General features: G+C 41.9%; 1 protein-coding gene across 3 annotated transcripts in view; it reads right to left on the reverse strand.

The window, feature by feature from the left end:
• Positions 1–17,239, reverse strand: part of LOC115914924 (cadherin-6) — a 103,109-nt gene extending 85,870 nt beyond the window's left edge. Inside the window, exon 1 of one of the 3 annotated variants that reach the window (XM_030967798.1) lies at positions 17,057–17,239. The gene's annotated coding sequence lies outside the window, so the exon portion shown is untranslated. Of the gene's footprint in view, positions 1–16,696; positions 16,843–17,056 lie in introns of those variants that run through there. The other 2 variants (XM_030967817.1, XM_030967807.1) reach the window with 2 other exon arrangements.
• Positions 17,240–19,819: the final 2,580 nt, after the last annotated feature.

A 19,819-nucleotide genomic window follows, 5' to 3' on the forward strand; every position in this document is an offset into this window, starting at 1 on the left:
GGAAATAAATTCTAAGAGTAGACAAGGAGTGATATACACAACAAATTTTCAGAAGAAACAAACACCACCCAAACCGTAAAATATTAAATATTCATTAATTCTAGTCACATAAGCTGACAATTTCCTTAAAATCTATGAGTTAAAATCTCAGCCTTGCAAACTCATACAAGTCCGCTGAAAATGTCACCAGGATCTCCTGGTGGAGAGTGGGGGACCAATAATTCAATTTAACTAAGAGTGATTGTAGGTCCTGTCATTTGGCCAGACAATCTAAATGACAGAAAACAGGATCATGTCCTTTTATAAATTTCACTGGGTTTGGCTTTTCTTTTTCTTTGGAAGAATACTGATGTGCTTGTCTGATTAACTGAAACTTAAGGCTGAGTTATAGATCTGACTTGGATTTAAGTGGAAGAAAAAGACGTCTGTATGGGATGAACAGATACATGCATTCTAGGTGCATATACATCTATTTGTGTGAGGGCAGAAATAGTTCTACTTACAATTACATGCCATACAGTCTTTTTTTTACATGCCTGTGCTTCTGTTGGGGTGCATATCTAAAAAGCTTGCACACTCAGACAGTCTTCAAACCCCAGTGTCCAGGTCTGCAAATACCTCTTCCAGTGAGTCATCACCAGCTTCATGAAATAATTTTCCATTGTAAACTTGCAAGGGATCTGCTCTGGGATATAAAGACCTTAAAAGGCAGTGATAAAATGCACTTTAGGGAAAAAAAAATTGAACTCAGCATGAGCTCACTCATGAAAGGAAGGGCACTGACACTCAAACCTCAAGTTATCCAATTCCTTCTTTAAAATGTGGTCTCTAATGGGTGGTTGCAAAACTGTATGTTTTGTGCTCCTTTCCTGTTCCTCCTCCATCAGAAGAGATATCACAACTCAAAGTTCTACACTCAGATTTAAAAATGTAGCCTAAATACATCAGGTACATATTTATATGCTGCAGGTCTTTCACTGTATGACTAGAATGTGAGACAAGTTAATTCCACCCTGAGATTAGAGACTTCCCTGTAGTTCTCTGCAGATATGAGAAAACACAGGCTACAGGCTCTTTGAGCAACTCAGGGGCCTAAAAGTACAGGACATTTTCTCATGATAAATCAGCTACCTCAGAATGTGCTTTTTCTTTTTCCCTTTAAAATTTTTTTATTGGTGCAATGCTTCTGCAGTATAGACACTGTCAGCTTCAGAGCTTGAATGTTTATTTGTCCACAGAACAGATAATGGATAAATAGCAGCAATGAGAGTTTATTCAGCCCACCTCACCAAGGAGCCTAGAGATCACTTGGCAGTGCCATCGTCCACACCACTTCTGCTTCTGGTTCATGGGCCAGTGCCACTGAAGCTCTCAACAGATGATGCTATTAGTACAATCCACTACTATCTCTCTTTTTTCTGTATGAAAGGGAGTAAAATACTTGTTTTGCTTACACAGTCCTGTGAAGAGCCATTAGGTGGTACTAATGGTGCTTTTGACTGCTGGCATCTGCTCTAGATGGGGTTGGAGTAGGGGCCTTGAAGGTAGAGGGCTTTTGTTTGCTTGCCAATCCCCTGAGGAATAACATCTACATTGGTATCAATGTACTGAAAGATGTGTGATGCCAGCCAGCAAGCCAGGTACCCTCAATGGCAGAGTAACATTTTATTGAAAGAGACAGGCAAGTGAGGGCAAGCTGTGAAATAAAGATGCAGAATTTCTTGTGAGGCCTTTTAAAACACTCTTACTGAACTACCTTGTCCAGGTAGCATTATTTGAAAACTTTTAGAGAGTATTTAATTCTGTCCAAAAATATCACGCCTCCGGAATGATTTATCAATCCATACTGTAGGGGAAAAAAAATAGAATTTTAGATGTAAAATACAATCATTTCTAAAAATTCTTACCCTTCTACATTTCCTGTGGTGACATTGTGTGTTTTTTTCCAGTGCCAGTGGCCTGAATAGTAATGGTGTAGGACAAGCCAGACACAGTACTTGTCCTGAGCAGGACTCTGGGTAAAATGTTCATTCCTGTGTCTGCAAGAACTGGTGTTATAATTACAATCTTTTATTTTATTTGTGGCTTTTTCCCCTGATAGAAGAAAAACCAAAATACCCTTTACGGTGTGAGATGGTTGCAGATCATTTTCCCTCTTTGCTTGTGGCTTTTAAAGAGATCATTTCTGCAAAGAACTAGGATTCAGCATCCTATTTTTGGCACAGTGTCCACGGTTCTGACTTTGCATGGGAAGGGTTAGAGCTGAGAAAGCAAAGCTGAGTATTTATATCACATAGGTATGTGAGCTGTGCTTAGAGCCAAGCAGTACAGAAGACTTGCACTGTATAGGTACACACCCCATTCTGCACAGTGGACAACAACCAGAAGGCTGCCTCTGTGAAAACATATTCTGTCTTTTTGGCATCCTTTCAGGCAGGGAGAAACAATGCATAGCACAAGTGCTCCAAAGCATCCTCTACTTTGCAGTCACAGAGGCCTGTTCTCTAGCTGGTACAGACAATGACAGTTCCTTAAAGTTACTAGAGTTAGACATGGACTTACTCCAAATTAAGGACTTGGCCGAGACTTTTTTTCCTTTTTTTAATGCATTAGCAGATGGCAAATATGCACTGAGCACAGAAAAAGTACTGGTTTTTGAGAGCAATGGTTGCTTGCAATGCTAATTTGGGGCTTTATGTTTATGCAAGCTAACCTGGAGGGACACATTTCAGAGCTGGGTTGAAGATGCAGAAAGACTCAAGCAGCAAAGTGCAGAATACCAGTAACCCATTTAAAGCCGGCAGTGTGAATGCAGGGTTGGGTGTCTGCTCATTCTGAAGAGATTCAGAAAATAAGGCAGGAGCAGATGTTAGGAGATCACAACTTTATGTATTTTCCTCATTCAGTCATGTCAAGATGAGACCATTTGAGAAACTTTCAAAATGGGAAGGTACTTGGCTTTATGTTTGGATTACTGGCTAGCTGACACTCTACTGCAAGCTGATGTCCACATGAGAACATTTTAGAGCACTGTTGTGTGGTGGAAATCAACTCGTAAGGAGCATCCAAAAGCAGATGTTGAGAGATGTTTACAAACCAGGTGCTGACAGACTGTTTTCATCTAGTAGCTCTTTTGATGGATATACCATATCCATATCTGCAAACTGTGATGACACAGACAACCTTTTCCTCCAAACTCTGTTAACCTTGCTGCAGAAAATAACCTGGGATAACCACAAAACAGCTATTGACCAAGGTTGAAGAGCTTATGTAGTTCTGAGAGTGTAGTCACAGAACAGGAATAAAATGAAAATCAAAGCTCAGAGAAGAGGTCATTTTCCTGGCAACAATCCTACCCACAAATACAGGGGAAAGATCTGTCATTCTCAGAGCAAAATCTATCCTGAAGACAACTGAAGTCACATAGTATGGTCTTCTGTGACTCCCAGCAAATATTTTGTACCTCACTTTTTATTTCTTACTTCTGTTATTTTCTTTAAAGAACTGTGACATTCTGTGTTATGCCTGATACCATGCTGTTCCTACACATAAGACATTCTTGTGTCTGTCTTATGGTCAGACCTGTTTTTTCTTTTTTTTTCTTCCATTTCTGATTCATTTAAGGGAACTAGGAAGACATTTTTGTGAGTGAAAAATCACAGACCTCACCTGCAAATTCTGTGCGCAGAAGACTTTAAAACAATTTCAGTGGCTATAGAATGAATCACAATACTGCAGGTATTTAGCTATCTTTTTTAGTAAGTATGCTTTAATTGGACAAAAGTGTAGCTGACATGTTTAACTTACACATCTATTATAAGGTAGAACTCACTTAACCACTCTCTTCTAATATGATTTTCTGCGAAGTTAGCCATATTTTGGTCAAATAATCCTGCAGCTATGACTGATTTCTCTGAACATATTTGCCAGCTGGGACTCTATTAGGTTAGAGCACTGCTTCCCACAATTAGGACCCATGGACATTAATGTCATACAAATAAATATGTGCTGCTGTAGGATATATTTGATAACTAATTCACCACACAGATTAAGTATGAACTATCCACTTGCACAGTTGATTTCTGTTTCTCCGGCCACAGACATCCCATGATATTGCTCCTGCTCTCTGGATACGTGGCTGAGGATTTTTAAATAGGAGAGAGAGAAGAGAAAATGGGGAGAGCTGACTGCTCTAAGTTCCTGGGCATGTCCACTATTGATAATTTATTAATGCATTTTCTTCTGCTTCCTTAGTCTGGTTTTTCAGCTCATATTTATCATTACAGCTCCTTGGAAGTCAATGGAATAATATTCGTTTGTCCTCTTTTGACTGAGAATATGACTGGATAAAATTTTAGTCGGAACTGAAGAATAAGCTAGAAACCTTGAGTGTTGTTAATCCAGCATCTAAGGGGCTTATTCCTCTCAGGTACTGTTCCCTGATTCAGCACAATCTTTTGAGCATTTGTTTAAATCCCTCTGTCAATAATGACCCACAAGCACAGGCCGAAGGCAAGTGTCACAAGAAAATATTCTGACTGCAGTTCTTGGAGTCTTTCTAACGGCAGATTATTGAAATGTGAATGCAGTCCTAAAACTTAAATTCAGTTTAGCACATCCTGAAAAGCCAGGAAAATGAGAAATCTTTCTGTGAATGTGGTAATGCTTGTTTTTGCTCTGAAGAACCGGTAGTTTTCAGATTATTTTAGTATTTTAAAACTTAAGAGCCCTTAAGACCAAGACAAAAACCATGCTATTGGTTATGAAGAAAACCATGGACATGCTGAGAGTTCAAATAAAGTAATGAAGATCCTTAAATACCAACATTTCTTCAGAACCTTTTCATGTGTTACTGACTAGAGAAGCTCAGGAAAACCAAAATAACATCTGCCTTGCTGTGAGCCAGTGGAGCTCATAGACCCTAGCTGATAATCTTTTCCCTTAGCTCTACATGCTATGACCGCCATATCCAGCCCTTGGTGAAATGAGTGTTAAAATCACTGAAGAGTATCAGAAATGGACGTACACAGAGGGGAAAAAAAAAAAGCCACACAATTTTCTAAAGCAGCTGAACTTGGAAAAGACAGTCAATGGGGGAATTAGGACAGTTTGAAAAGAGGTAACAGAACAGGCCATTGTTACTATTTTCTATTTGAACATTAAAACAAAAATAATAAAAAAACATCTTGGCCAGAAGTAGAATAAGTTCCACTCTGCCCCACACTAAGCTGCATGTCTTTGGCCTGATTCCCTGTACAGGAGAGTGAGCTAAATTTGGCCAGCAGATTTAGGTATCTACTCTTCATCCCTTTCCCACCTGGTTGCATGCTTCTTTCTGGGCTGCCTCCGTAAGAGCAAAGAGCAACAACAGAGCTCCTGCTCTGCTGCATCCCAGAACACAGCAGCAGAATCACCCTCTGCTCCTCTCCTAGCAGAGGCGGCCCAGAAGCAGCCTCATAAGCAGGACTGGGAGGCTTATAAAAAACTGAGACACTGGGACGGAGTTGCTACTGGTTGCACACAGTGAATGTCAAACTGGAAAATTCCCCTCTGGGAAGGTATGTCAGGCGAACCTTGGTCCTGTATATCTGGATTTTACTCCCCAGAGTAATGTTAGCTGGACAACATTCAGCTCCTGGTCTTGCAGATCCCAGCCTGACTACCAACTGCAGATCACCCTGTCCCAATGGACTTCAGGGACAGTGAAGAGCAACTGAACCCAGAATGAGACAAAAGCCATCACTTTGCAGGATCAAGCCCATCACAGGTTGCAAGAAGCAAGTTATCACTCTGGCACGTGTGGGGATGAGGTACCAACATATCAGCACAACAAATTGGCACCTGGAATATTCACAAAAGCAACATTTCAGAGGCAGCAATAATAATAATAATAAAAATAATAAATAATGAAAATATAAACCTGGGTATGATTTCTCTTAGATGCAAATCAAGATTTAAATATAAAAATGATAGGCTTCTGTTAATCCTTCTTAGGAAGTCATAAATTGTTAATCAGACCTTAGGCAGTGTTGTTTAATACCAACTTTAATAAAATAGCTGCCTGAAGCAGAAAGACAGTTGGGATCCTGACTCTAAAACTTTGGTAACCTCATCCACTTTTTTGTAGCCTGAGGCTCTTACACTACCATTGATACTAACTCCTTTGAAATATGCTCATTTTTTAGGTTGCTAAATTATTAAACACCTTATTAGTTGAAAGATTAGATGGAAAAAAGTCATCTCTGTATGACGGAAAATGGATTGGAAGAGGAAGAAAAAGTTGAGGGAATATTTACATAAAAGATACAGCTCTGTTGTTGATATACAGAGGTAATCCATAATCCATAGATCATTTAAGAAATGAACCCATCAAATTACATAACTACGCATGACAAATTGCTACTGTTGAGCTATCCTACAATAAATTACAAGGAATCATTCCTGTCAAGAGTGTATTTTGTTTGAGACTAAAAAAAGCAATGTCGCTACAAGGTTGTTTTCCCTCTTGTTCCATAGGATTTGTCTATCACATACAATCTCTCACACTTCCACCATGTAATTTGATTGGGGTAGAAAAAGCTTCTTTGTGTGGATTAACCACAAAGTCTCCAAAATTAAAACTGCTTTGAAAATTCCGAGAAAATAGGAAAGGACGAAAAGGAAGAATGCTTCTTCCTCATTATTTCTCAATACTATTTGTCACTCAGGTGAGCAGATCCTTAGAGTAAAAAATAAGAAACAATCATTTCCTGAACTGTGATGTCTGTTTTAGTGTATGTCCAGAGCAGCTTGTTAGCATACTGATTGTTTCATTTAATATGCAATACAGAGCATACTTACTACTTTGAAGTGCTTATTCACGATGTCATGGATATTAGTGTATATTTCTTAATTACACAACAGAACAATCTTTCCTCTTTCAACCTACACTTTCTGCTGTTCTGATTGGTTTCTTTAACTAGCCAGAATAATCATTTTGCCACACAGAAGCAGAAAAGGGGAAAAAAAAAGTAAACAATTTTAAAAGCCATTTTAATTTAATAACAAATTGGAAGCTGTATTCTGTGTTAAATTAGCACTGCAAGCCTCATATCAATTCAAGGCAAGGTTCCCTGTTCGTTACTGCTTAATTAATCAGCCCTGTTTCCATCTAAATTAAAAGTTTTCTCTCCTCCCTATCATCTCTAACATCTCATTTCAGGCAGCATACCAAGTTAATCTTGCTTGCATTAGCAACTTATTTCTAATGGCTCAGTTCAATTATTTGGTTTGAGCATGGTGTTAATAATGCCAAGGTTGTGAGTTCAATCCCTGTATGGGCCATTCACTTAAGAGCTGGACTTCAAGATCCTTATGGATCCCTTCCAGCTCAGAATATTCGGTGATAATTCATCCTATCCCAGTTTGCAGATGAATTCTGCTTGGTCTCTGCTTTGTATTGGTCAGCTTGGAGTCAATGGTAAAACAGTAATTGCAAGAGCAAGCTCATCCAGCCTCATGATGAACCCACAATGTGACAACAAACACCTACTTCCAACACACTGAAGTCTTTTGAACTTTTGGCTTCCTGGTGTGCCTTGTCCTTCCTGAGGAAACATGGTGCTTAAAGATATGGTTTAGTGACAGACTTGACGGTGCTGGATTAACTCTTGACTTGGTGATCTTAGTGGTCTTTTCTAACCTAAAACGTTCTATGATTAGAACATGCACAGGGCTGAGCAAAGAATTAGTATCTTATAAAACAACAGACAAGTATATAACATTCCCATGGAGGAAGAGAAATCTGTAAGAGAAGGAGAATACAGGAAGTTGGGTGGTATCTGAAAGCATGTCCTCATTAACCTATATGCAACATATCCTAGAAATAAAGCTGCAATGAGCATGACTCCTGCACTACCATCAGTAGTGTATATAAAAAAGTATCAAACAGTCCACCATGTCACCTTTGAAGGAAGTGAAAAACGGGACTTGAACACCATCTGGTTGAATATCTCCTGCTTATGCCGGCCCCACCATTCCCAGAGCCGGAAACCGCTCCTGCTGCCATAATCTGGTACTTCCTACCACCAGCTGCAAAGCGCAGTAACTGTGGGACATAACAAAAGACCTCTGGTGTTTTGGATTGCACCAATCTGGCTGCAGTCAAACACTGACTGAAGCTGCAGTTGCTCATACATGCTAGTCTTTCCATTTGCCTTGCACAGCTCCACTTTCAAAAGTAAGTTTCCTGGCTGCTCCTAGTGCTGGGATACCTGCTTGCCCATGCCAGGATGTTTGTTGTTAACACTATGACCCCCCCCAGGCACCACCACAGCTCCAGCAGCTCCATCCGCAGAGACCCACAGCCTCTGAGACGTAACAGATACCTGCTCAGGTCAGGGCTCGAAACTAAATCTGAGCCTGAGGTGTCTGCATCACATAAAGGCTGGTTTTAATGCCAGCTTGACAAATATAAATACCTCTGCAATAGACACAAAACACACAATATTAAGTGACCATTCCAAGAGGATGAAACCCGTTCTTCCTGAATAATTCCAGTATTTACTTTTGCTCATCCAGGACTCAGGATGTTTTTGCAACAGAGAAGAAGGATGTGCAGCATATTTTAACCTTCTAGATTTGCAGCAACAAGCCTCTGACCTCACATTTACCAGCCTGGTTGAAATTACAACCTGCTGCCAAGGAAAACTCTGTCATACATTAAAGTAACTCCAATATCAAGTAGCTTCGAGATATCTGACAAATGAATTATGGTGGATTAATGAGAAGCTGCTTCAGAAATCCTGCAAAAGAGACCCTTACATGTTACAATATGGTAATGCATTTCATTTAATAGCAATATAAATTATGTGCTGAGAAAAGTGGGAGCCTCTTGTGTTGTTTTGTTGTGTTTGTTTTGTTTTTTTTTTTCTCCAAGAGGAACAGAAATCCTTCCTATAAATCACAGTGCACACTTCTGTTTCTGATGGGAAACACCACTCTGAAAAGCACTGAATTTCAAAGCTGCTTGAGATTAGATTGTCTGCAGAATTGTGCTGATGGCTGTAAATATTAATAAATACGATACACTGGGCCAGCTTTTTTTTTCAGATGCTTATGCTCTGCTTCCTCTTAAGTGCAGATGACCTGAAGACACAGGCACCAGGAGGAAGAATCTGAGCTAAGAATTGGTTTCAGAGATGCAATACACAGTGACACTTGCACAAAGGAAGGATGTTCCCATTACATGCCAGCAGAAACAGCCAGGAAGTGAAAATCTCAGTCCAGTCCTCTCTATCCCCCCTGCAACTGCTGATGGGAGAAGACAGAGACTGCAGAGAATCCTTCTCCATGCTGTACAGATGATCCAGGGATCATCTGTTGGCATCAATGGGAAATGATGGTTATTCCTTACACAGGTTTTCTTTCCATCCCCATTTAGTGTAGTCTATTATTTAGGGATACAAATTATAAAAATATTTGGCAGTTGTGTTGTGGTCACCATGAAAGTAATTGCAAAGTTGTAAACACTTCATTACAAACTCTGACACCTTGATCCAGAGCAACACTCAAATATTGAAACAACCTTGTAGACTTCAGTGCAGTTTATTGGTACTTTTAAAAGCAAATTGCTCTGGGACCAGGTATGATAAGTCAGAGAGAAGAACATGCTTTGTTTATGGCAGAAATAACTTGGTAATTATCAGCAGTGAGAAGGGAAATATCATAGCAGAACATTCATATTATTTAGACTTAAATGGAGTTTAGATGAAATACAGGGTTTTATAAAACTGGTTGGCACAGCATGAATTGCTTAAAGGGATGTGGCTGGTGGACTTAAGAGTTGCTTCTGTACCTTTTTCCCTTTCAGCCCTGACAGCTAAATTGAGCACCAATTTCACAAAAGAAATTTGCTCCCTGAAAGAGATTCTACCTCTATATATTCTTGCTCTGTGATCTGCCAGAGCACTCTTCACACTATGAAAGTGAGGAAATAGGCTCTCTTGAATTCTTGTACAGCTTGATCAGTTTGTCAGGCCAGCTCCAAAAGCATTAGGTCATAGTAGGTGGCACAGAGCTCAGGACCTGGTACTGCTTCGATCTAAACTGGCCACATAACTTTTAAATTTAATGTGTCTTTTTTATGTGTCTTTTTCTACTTCTCCCTCTATTTTATTTACACTGAGATCAATACTCATGTCAGGGGTATTGGTGTACACCATGTCCTTATTCAAGCAGCTTCCCTTTGACTCACCTTCATATCTGTGTGCTAGGAATACTACTCCTTAGATATTTACAAAGCAGGAGTGCTTTGAAATGAATTCATGCAGGCATGGACATGAACAAGAGATAGTGTGGTATGACCTCTGGCTGCCCCAAACCACAGGGAGCAGCATGCAGAATAGGCAGCCTTTTATGAGATTTCTTTTTTATCCCCTTCTCTCCCACAGGCATAAGTAGGTGGGAATGTATGAGGCAGGGAATGGTAAAGAAACTCTGTGGCCAGTCCAACTCGGGCAATGCAGAGAGTAAGGTCATTGCCACCTTGCTTGGGGACAGCTCAGATTACTTTGTCCTGGGAATAAGATACTCAGTCTTGTCTCAGACAGCTCTGGAGCTACCCAGCTTCCTCCCCTTCCCCACCACAGAAAACATGGCTGAACAAACAAGCAAAAAATATCCAGAAAATCCTTTGGGGATGGAGTGTCAAAGCAGATGCAAGGAGTCCTCAAGAAAAATAATTGGCTTTCTTTTGGATGAAAAAAAGAGACCCAAATTTGACTTTTTTCTCCAATCCATTCTTTGATCAGCTACAACAACTGAAGAGAGCAGGAGAGAGGCAGGCAGGTTGACTGCAAGCTGTACTTGCTGTAAGAGCCTGGTTCAGCATCCCTGCTGCGTTATGATCTCCTCCTGTGACCTTGGGCAAGTCACTCACCTTCGTGGTGATTCGCTTCCCCCGCTGTAAAACACGGCCAATTATACAGGCCAGCCTCACAGTGGGGCCATGTGGTGAAGATGTGGAATTCTGGAATACTTGAACAGCTTTTAAGTGAAGGCGTCATGTCAATGAACTACACCTTGTCCCTCACTTGAAGTGAGACTACCAAATGTGCACAGAGTATCTGTGGGTTCTTGTGGGGTTTTTTTGCAGACTACAATAAGCTATATAATTTTCTGTTTGTCCACGAAGATACTTGTGTCAAACCATGATTGCCAGACTAATGACACCCTAAAGTTACAAACCACCAGGCACTCAAAGTGAATCAACTCAGTGAGGAAACAGATTTCACCTGAGTCCTCAGGGCAAAACTAAATGCAACTGTGCTTTTAATTATTTTTGCTATGGTATTGGATCTAAGAGAATGAGGGAGGAGGAGACATCTTTCTAAGAGAGAGGGTTTTCCCTGGAGTGAGACTGTCAGTAGGAAGGCTGGCCCCAGTGCCGCAGTGCCAGCACCCCAGCTGGGGCCCACGGGCACAAGTGGTTCTCCCACCACTCCACGGCCTCTCATGCAAGTCTGGATCACCATGACCTTCAATGCTAAGTGGAGTTACCATCAGAGGCAAGTATTCTCTTTGAGTTTGGCGTTACCCTCACAACAAAGCAGAGCTACATGGTAATGATCGTGTTGATTAAGCAGCCTTTGTGCTTATAGAAGCTATTAGCTGACAATTGTAATGAGGGAACAGGCAGCTCTGCTTTCCACCACACAGGCACGAACCTGCAGTACCTGGGGAAACTTGACTAGTGTTTAATTTTTGTGCTAATTTTCAATTCCTGCTGACCCTTCTCCTAGGTCCTCCCGCTCTGACTCTGCGATTAGATGCAGAAGTGGGAATGCTGGAAAGATACACCGCCTATTATCTCAGAGGCAGCTGTAAACATTACAGCATGATAATGAAATTAGTTTAGCTGAGAGGAATTACGGTACCCAGTTAGAACAGGACGGATCTCATTCATAAAGTGCTCTCTTCTGTGCATTGCAGTGTGTCACTAGGGAAGAGCTGAGGAGTTATGATGGGTATTTATGTTGCAAATGAAATCTAATAGTCACATTCTGGCTAGAATTTTCTGACTGTATATAAATATATATGCATATCCTGATAAGACAGTCTAATTAACCCATAAAATATTTACCCACAATGCCAGAATAAAGCCATTATTGAACAGGTTACTTAAAACATAGCAAGGCTGGCAGTGTTCTCGAATGAGGCCAGATGGAAATGTATATGCACTTTTTGTCTATGCGCCTGGTGCAGAGGAGGGTATGGAGAGGGTGTCTTGTGGCTGGGTGTGAAGAAAGATAATGCAGTATCACTCTATCTTGGATGTTTCAGCATGGTGCTATCAAGTGCTCTGGCACCATCACAGTTAAGCAATCACTTCTTTGCTTAAAGATTTTTTTTGGAGATCCAACATCCTAACTCAGGAAGGACACCATGCCAGTTGAGTGTTTTTCATCCTGACAGGGCTCACAGGCTCTCCTCACCCTTCCCCATCAGCATTGATCCTCACTGCTGCTCAGAGGGCTGCAGCTGCAGAGGAAACTATCCTTTCTGGTTTGTTTTGAGAGAGAAAAATACTCAAGGAGCAGGCAGCTCCACAAGACTGGATGTACCGACCAATAACATTAATTCACTCTACTCTATAAACACTCCTGAAATTCAGTTATTCTATTTTCTTCTGGGAATGCTCTTGCTAACAAACAAACAAAAGCATAAACTCAAATATTTACAGTCTTTGTTTGGGCCTTTCAGTGCCAAATGCACAACCAGGAAAATAAAGTGGAAGACAATGGTGGCAGCCAGCCCCATCCGGAATAAGGAGGAATAAGGAGATAGTCAGGGATACAAAGAGGGATAAGCCTGCCTGAAATGGGATGGGGAAGTAGCTGATGGGTGATCAGGATCAGGACACAGAGCAGTGCCCTGGAGAAGCTTAGGAACCTGAACCTGGATGGACTCCCAACACGTATCAGCTAGTCATGGGAAGAATCAAAAAGAGATTCTTAGGCTGAGATTTATGGCACAGAAAGCACAACTGGATATGAAGTACTCACAGTCAAACTTTACAAATGCTTTTATCCAGCGCTTTCCCTACCTAATTCCACTGCAGCAACACTCACAGCACAACCCAGAGACGACGATTTTTCTGCTGATGTTTTGTATTAATTATGCATTCTTCAAGGGTGTTTTTAAAACAGGGACTAATAATCTGCCCTGTACCTTTTGTTAAGCAATAAAGACAACTAAAAACTGCATTTAATACTAAACATTCACACTACCTCGCATCTCTCCCCATCCCAAATGAAACAAGGCAAGATGCCATACCTTTCTCCTCACACAGCATAGTTTTTTCAGACCCCTTGGAAAGGTCTGCCATGACTAAGCATACAGCATGAGCAAACCAGCTGCTACTGGATTTTTATCTCAACCAAAACACATTTAAACTTGAGAATGGTGTTTATACTGCAAACTGAATCCTGCATAGAGTCAGCAGAAGAGATTTGATCTGTGCACCACAGAACTCTTCACTTTGCGCACAGGATGGGAGACTCACTTTAAAGATATACATTGAAAAGATCCTGAATTTGGCCCCACCATGGCAGTCAGGATAACCACAACTGAGTTTATCAGCCCTGTTTCTAAGAGCTATAAACCCAAGAAATTATATAGGAAAAAGAGAAAGGAAAAACAAAGCAAACCCCAAATGATGCAAAGCCTTTGAAAACACAGGAACAGTTACTGCAGCTAACTAGGTCTTCAAGGGGTTAATGAGAAAGTCTCCCTAACACCCAGCTTCCAAGGCAAAGCCTTTCCCACATGCTTATGATAATCAAAAGATACTGAAAACCAATTCTACTTCATTCTGGTATAATTGCAGCAGAGCCACTAGAGGAATTGTAACCATTATGTAAGATGAGGCACCATCACAGTGGGGCCCGCTGCTTCAAATGCATTCTACCCACTCTTTTTTATAGATTTCAGCTACCTTTTATTTTAGTAATTAGCCACCCTTTCCAAGGAGATCCATAAGTAATTTCCTGCACATCTTGAGCCATAATGCTGCAAGATTGCACTAGAAAGGTAACAGAATTTAAAAGTAGTCAACAAAGGGAAGGTGACACACTGAAAAGTTCAGTTAAGCATAAGACAGTGACCACCATTTCATTTAACAACAGATAAATGTTGCTTGACCCCCACACAGCACACAGGCAACCACCAGAAAACCCAGGAGTGGTTCTTTCCAAACCCCAAAATACTGCAGGAGTCTCTTAATAAGCAGCATGTCAGTGTGCTGAAAACTTCTTCAGTCAAAGCAAAAATGTAACACACTTGAAGGGACAGTGGACTGGAGGGAGGCTCCTGCCCAGAGGAACTCAGTATGCCCTTGAGAAGCGGGCTGCTCATTTAGAGAAGGATCTCAGCTGGTGAGAGCACAGGCACATTCATAACTTCTATCAAGTTCCCATTAGTTTTGAGATCTTCTGCAGAAAGCAGTGGGAAAAAAACGCCACACTTCTTAACATGTGTATGTTTTGCTTTGAAGGAAGTCTCTCAACTAAATATTATTGAAACAGCAGATGGCAAAATGCAAACTTTATGAAAGGGAAGGCTTCCTTGAGCGGCAGGTTACTGCTTGCATGGAAGAGCTATGCAAGGGAAGAAGGGAGGGAGGGAGAGAAGAGTCAGAAGTTAAGATGCACATTTCTAGCTGAACAACTTGGTTAGAAAATGATGACCGTGTCTATAAATATAATCTTTAGAGTGCTGGCATGGAGATATGCAAGAGCTGTGAAATGGTGTGAAAATTAAAATACCTAGAGAGACTAATAAGTCCCTACGGGGACCCCAGTTACTTAAATGGCTGCAAAGGATAATTGCAGAGAGCTACAACAGGACTGAATCAATGCCATTTTCCAGAGGGAATAAAAAAAAAAAAAAAATAGTATTACTGCTCTGATTATATTATTCTTAAAAGACTGGGTGCTTTCCTCTTCCCTCCCTCAGCTCAAAAGTCAACTGCAAACCACCAGAAATACGTCCAGAAAGATTATGGTGCAGCTGAAAGCCAGAAGCATATGAGATTATATATTTACTGGTGCTGTGTCAGATAACATCTGAGAGGAGAAAAAAAGAGATTCAGCTTTGCAGTCTTTATTAGCATGTTTGGGCTCTTTAAAGGAGCTATCCAATTGTGTCATTGCTGCCAGGCCTTTAAAACTGTATATATCCATGATAAAGGAATCTACTTAATCTTGATCACAAGGCTCAGAGCCCTACCCAACTCTCCTGTGACATGCAAACTTATTGCCTTTAAACAGGAATTAGAAAAAAAAGAAATGAACAGGGATGCACCATTACCCATAGCATTATATTGCTCAGGAACAGATGTTAATCAATTTTATGCAATGTTTTAAGTAACATGCAAGTACTTTTGTAAAGAACTGTCTGCATAATAGAGATTTCAGCCCAGCAAATACAGGAGATAAGCCTTTATCTTGACAGGGAGAGTTATGTCTATTTTGATTAAAACCAAAGAGGTCTGCACGATCAAGCAATTTTATTCCCTTGGAATTATGTCATTTCTAGAATGCCAGTACACACAGTCCTGTGACAAAAAGGAATGGAAACAACCTTGCTTTTGATTGAAATGTTCTCTTTGCATAAATGTTCACCCATGTAGCTCAAGAGGTACACATGTAGGATATACATTCCATCCTCAGAGATTCCTGAATAGACAAGAACTGTACTCTTATTCCAGCTGTGCTAGCGGAACAGTAAATTTGGAGAAAGGACTGACCTTACACTCTGTAAGTACTCTGTGCTACTCAATCTCTCATGCACGGCTAACAGAACTTTAAAATCCCAAAACATATACAAGTAAAAGGGAAAAGGTGCCCTATCTTCTCAGTTTGTATAAAAGTAGTAGCTGTGCCATCGTGCTGGGAGTAATTTCAGTCGTTAAACTTCTTGAACCTTGAATGTCATCAGGAGTTACTTAGGTGACCATCCACTAGCACTTAAAAAGTACTGCATTTAACTCTCCGTAAAATATGGATTTTATTGCAGCAGTGACAGGACTCCTTTCCACAGCCACCGACCTCTACTGCTATTGCTTATCTCTTGACTCGACCTTCTGCATAAGAATACACAGATGTAGTATGCAAACTGTTTTCCCTGTGCGTGCACGTAAGTAGGTGTTACATACATACGAATATATAAATAGTTCAACCTAGCTGACACAGAAAGTATGTTACCAGCTCCTTAGAAACATTTACTACACCACCAAATTCAGCGCTTGCTTTCTGCAATTACCCAACTTCTTTCCTGTAAAAATGCCTATACGCCTACCCTCTTACTTCCACCTCCTCCAGCACTCCTCAACCCGTTCTTTTGTCAAATAAAAGACTTCACATTTGTCAATTCCTGTAACGTCCCCCGATCTGCTCGCTCTGCCCCCTTCTTTTCACTGAGGGAGCGCCTCAATTCAACTGTGCTCTACATTCAGTTCTGCACTTTGCCTCGGATTTTGGTCATGATTCGAAGGGCTTTGCCCTGTATTCATTTCAAAGCAACTAGGCAGTATCAAGAAACAGAGACAGACTTTAAATATTATTAGGTTCTAGTTATTCATCCTTTTGCTGTTGTTATTACTAATTATTACTGTTATTCTCTTCCAAGCACACACGACCCCTTCTCCCGCTCTCACCACCTCTCCTCGCCCGAAGTGTCTTGCTGGCGATGACAATCCCCAGGAAAACGCCGCATCCCTTCGCTTGACTGGCAACGCCAGCAAACGTGGTCCCCGCACGCCCCTGAGCGTCGGGCAGGGCGCGGAGCCCCGGGGGGGTCACCCCGGCGCGGCGGCGGGGGGCAGAGCTCTCCGCAAGACAGCTGCCAACTTTGCAAAATAAGTGCTGTCCCCCTCCTCTTCGCCCCCCTTAATTAGCATTCCCAATAAGCACGGCAGAAATAATAAGAAAGAAAGGAAAAAAAAAAAAGCAGAAGGCGGCTGGCTGGTGAGAGCTAGAACTTGCCCCTCCAGAGGTGCAGAGCCGCATCTCCTTACCGGCACGCAGGGACGACGCGGCCGAGCCTCACCCGGGTCGACGCAGCTCCCCGACCCCTTCTCCCGCCGCTCAGCTTCCCCGGCTCGCACTAGGGCTCCCGCTCGGCCAGCAGCACTTTTTAACTCCGGCATGCAGGCAGCCCGAGCCGAGGGGGCTCTCTATCTGATTGGTTTCCATTCACTGCTCCTGATTAATAAAAAAAAAAAAAAAAAAAAAGGAAAGGAGGAGGGGGAGGGAAGGAAAAAAAAAAAAAGCCAAACTCCTCCCTCTCGGCTTGGCTCCCTGGCAGGCGCGCACACACACCCGCACATACGCGCACCCGCACCCCTGGCGCCGGCGCTGCGGCTGCCGGGGCTGGCGGAGCTGCCGCACTGGGGCCGGGGGGCGCGCGGAGCGGGCGCGGAGCCGATTCCTCCGGGCGGGCAGGGATTTGCAACTGAATGCGGTGGGAGGGCAGAGGGGGAGGGTTGTGCCAGCGAGCCCCCCTTCTCCCCCGAGAGCAGCTCCGTGCTTGAGGTGGAGCGCAGCCAGCTTCTTCCCAATCGTTCGGTAGCGATAGCTAAAGCGGAATAAAATCGGGGGAGGGGGGATAAAGAGGACGCAGAGGCACGGTCCTCTGTTGTGAACTGTGTGTTTGTGCTGTGCGGCTTCTCATCCTCCGAGCTGGTCTTAAGTCCTTCTCTCGACGTCTGAGATGCCCCGCTGGTCTTTTCCCACACTTCCCAGGAAGTTCCTGGACTTGGTGAATCAAGATATTTCGGTGAATTATTAATGGAGATGACACTTCGTGGTCGCATGTGGCGGTTTCTATGTGAATGGAAAGCAGCGGAGGGGGATTTTCCAGGTGCCTGCTTTTGCTTGGTCCCTCTCTTCCCAGAGGGCTCCCCACTCAGGAGGTTATGACTAATCTTAATGCAGAACAAACTGAAATCTCAGCTTTTGCTTGCGGGACTCGTGGAGCCCTCTGCACACATGCATTTTGTACAGTCTCTCCCCCCCACACCCCCCCAAACGCCTAAATACAGCCTGAAATAAGGCTTTGCATTTTCTTAATCTATATTTTAAATTACCAGATGGAAATTGACAGCCAGTTTATTGTTTACCTGACAAGAGTCCACTCCAGCTGCACAGTGTCCCCTTAAGATTCATAGGAAATGTTGGAAGAAGTGAAGCTTTCTGCCATTTGCCTCTCGCATCTCCACCGTCTTAGGTTTGACCTTTATGATTTTTTTCCCTGCCAGTAAATCTAAAGTCATCCTGTTTTTCTCTATTTTTCTCTTCCTTTTTTCTTCCCTTGCTCCTATCCACCTTTCACAATTTCTACATGCTGTATGTCTTAAGGATGGGTCTATGCTGGCTCTAAGCCATCTTTGTGTCCTGTTTTTGGACTATTTCAAGGCTTTTAGTTTAATTTAAATACCTTGAGCAGCAGGAATTCAGGTAGAAATCTTGCTGCTTGTGCTCAGTGCTGCAGCATCATCTTCACAGCACAGCTGAAACTGATGCTGGGCTTGTTGTAAAATGTGGAATATGTAAAATTTTCTTAAGGAAGGATGTTCTTTAATGTTTGATCTTTGTGTACTCAAGATTAGTCAACAAGAAGGGAGATTTAATCCATGAAACACAGCTAACAATCATGCTCTAAGTGATGTCCAGGTGTTAGAAAAACAAATTATTTGTTGGTAGAATTGCCTTCTTAAGGGTTAGGGCCTGACATGCTTCAGTGATCTTGGACCTAGGGGAAGGTTACCAGAGCTTGGGAAGAAGGATGTTCCATTAGTGGACACAAAGAATGCAGAATTTGCTGGCCACAAGGAGAACTGGCAGAACTCCCAAGGTAAGGAAGAAACTAATAAAGATAACTCAGCAATTGTGCTGAAATCAGCTCCAACTGGGTAAAAGGTAATTCTGGCAGGGAGAGATCATGACCACCGACTCATGGATCATCGACCCAAGAAACCCAACAACTCAAGAGAAAGATTGAGCATAAAGATTAATTAGCATGAGAAGCAAGAGAATCAATAGAAGATGATAGCATAGTAACTAATAGAGAACTATGTAACATGTCACCGATGAACACTAACTCCTTTGTTTGCTGAAATGTATAAATAGTAAAAATTTGATAGCTGGTGTGCTTGATTTGCAGAATACCACCAAGCACCCAGGCTTGTGCAACTGTGAAATAAATAATCAATGTCTCTCTTGAGTGTATAATTATTGACTTGTTGCACACCAGGTAACGAGTCTGATTTTTGTGGACAACAGGCTCCTTAAGAAAGCCTTCAAGCTATTTCCCACAGCCACTGTGTTGGCAGAATTAATTATTTTAAGGACTCTGTATGATACTACAAAAGGCAAAGCAGTGTAAAGAAGCTGCATTCTGCTTTGCATATATTTGTGAACTCAAGCAAATCACCCTGAAAACCCACTGAAGTACCACTGCCACGATCTGGCTATTTTAGTCTTTCCATGGCTGAGTTTTTCCAGCCTGGAGATCATTCTGGTTGCTCTTTTTTGAACTTCTCCTGGTTCCCTCGTTATTTTCTTTTTTTTTTAACAATGACAGGTCAGGAACTCAGTGAATATTTGCAGAGCATTCCCACAGGACCTTTCTGGACACAGTCTATCTCTCTTTATGACAGACCACATTTGCAGGCTTTCTTGTTCCCTGCCATATTGCATTGTCGATTCACTGCCCACTCTAACCCTGAGGTCTCCTTGGGCACTATTCATTCCTAGATGCATCATATTCTCATTAGCCT

The sequence above is a fragment of the Camarhynchus parvulus genome, chromosome 2, assembly GCF_901933205.1.
Source record: "Camarhynchus parvulus chromosome 2, STF_HiC, whole genome shotgun sequence".
Lineage (NCBI taxonomy): Eukaryota > Metazoa > Chordata > Aves > Passeriformes > Thraupidae > Camarhynchus > Camarhynchus parvulus.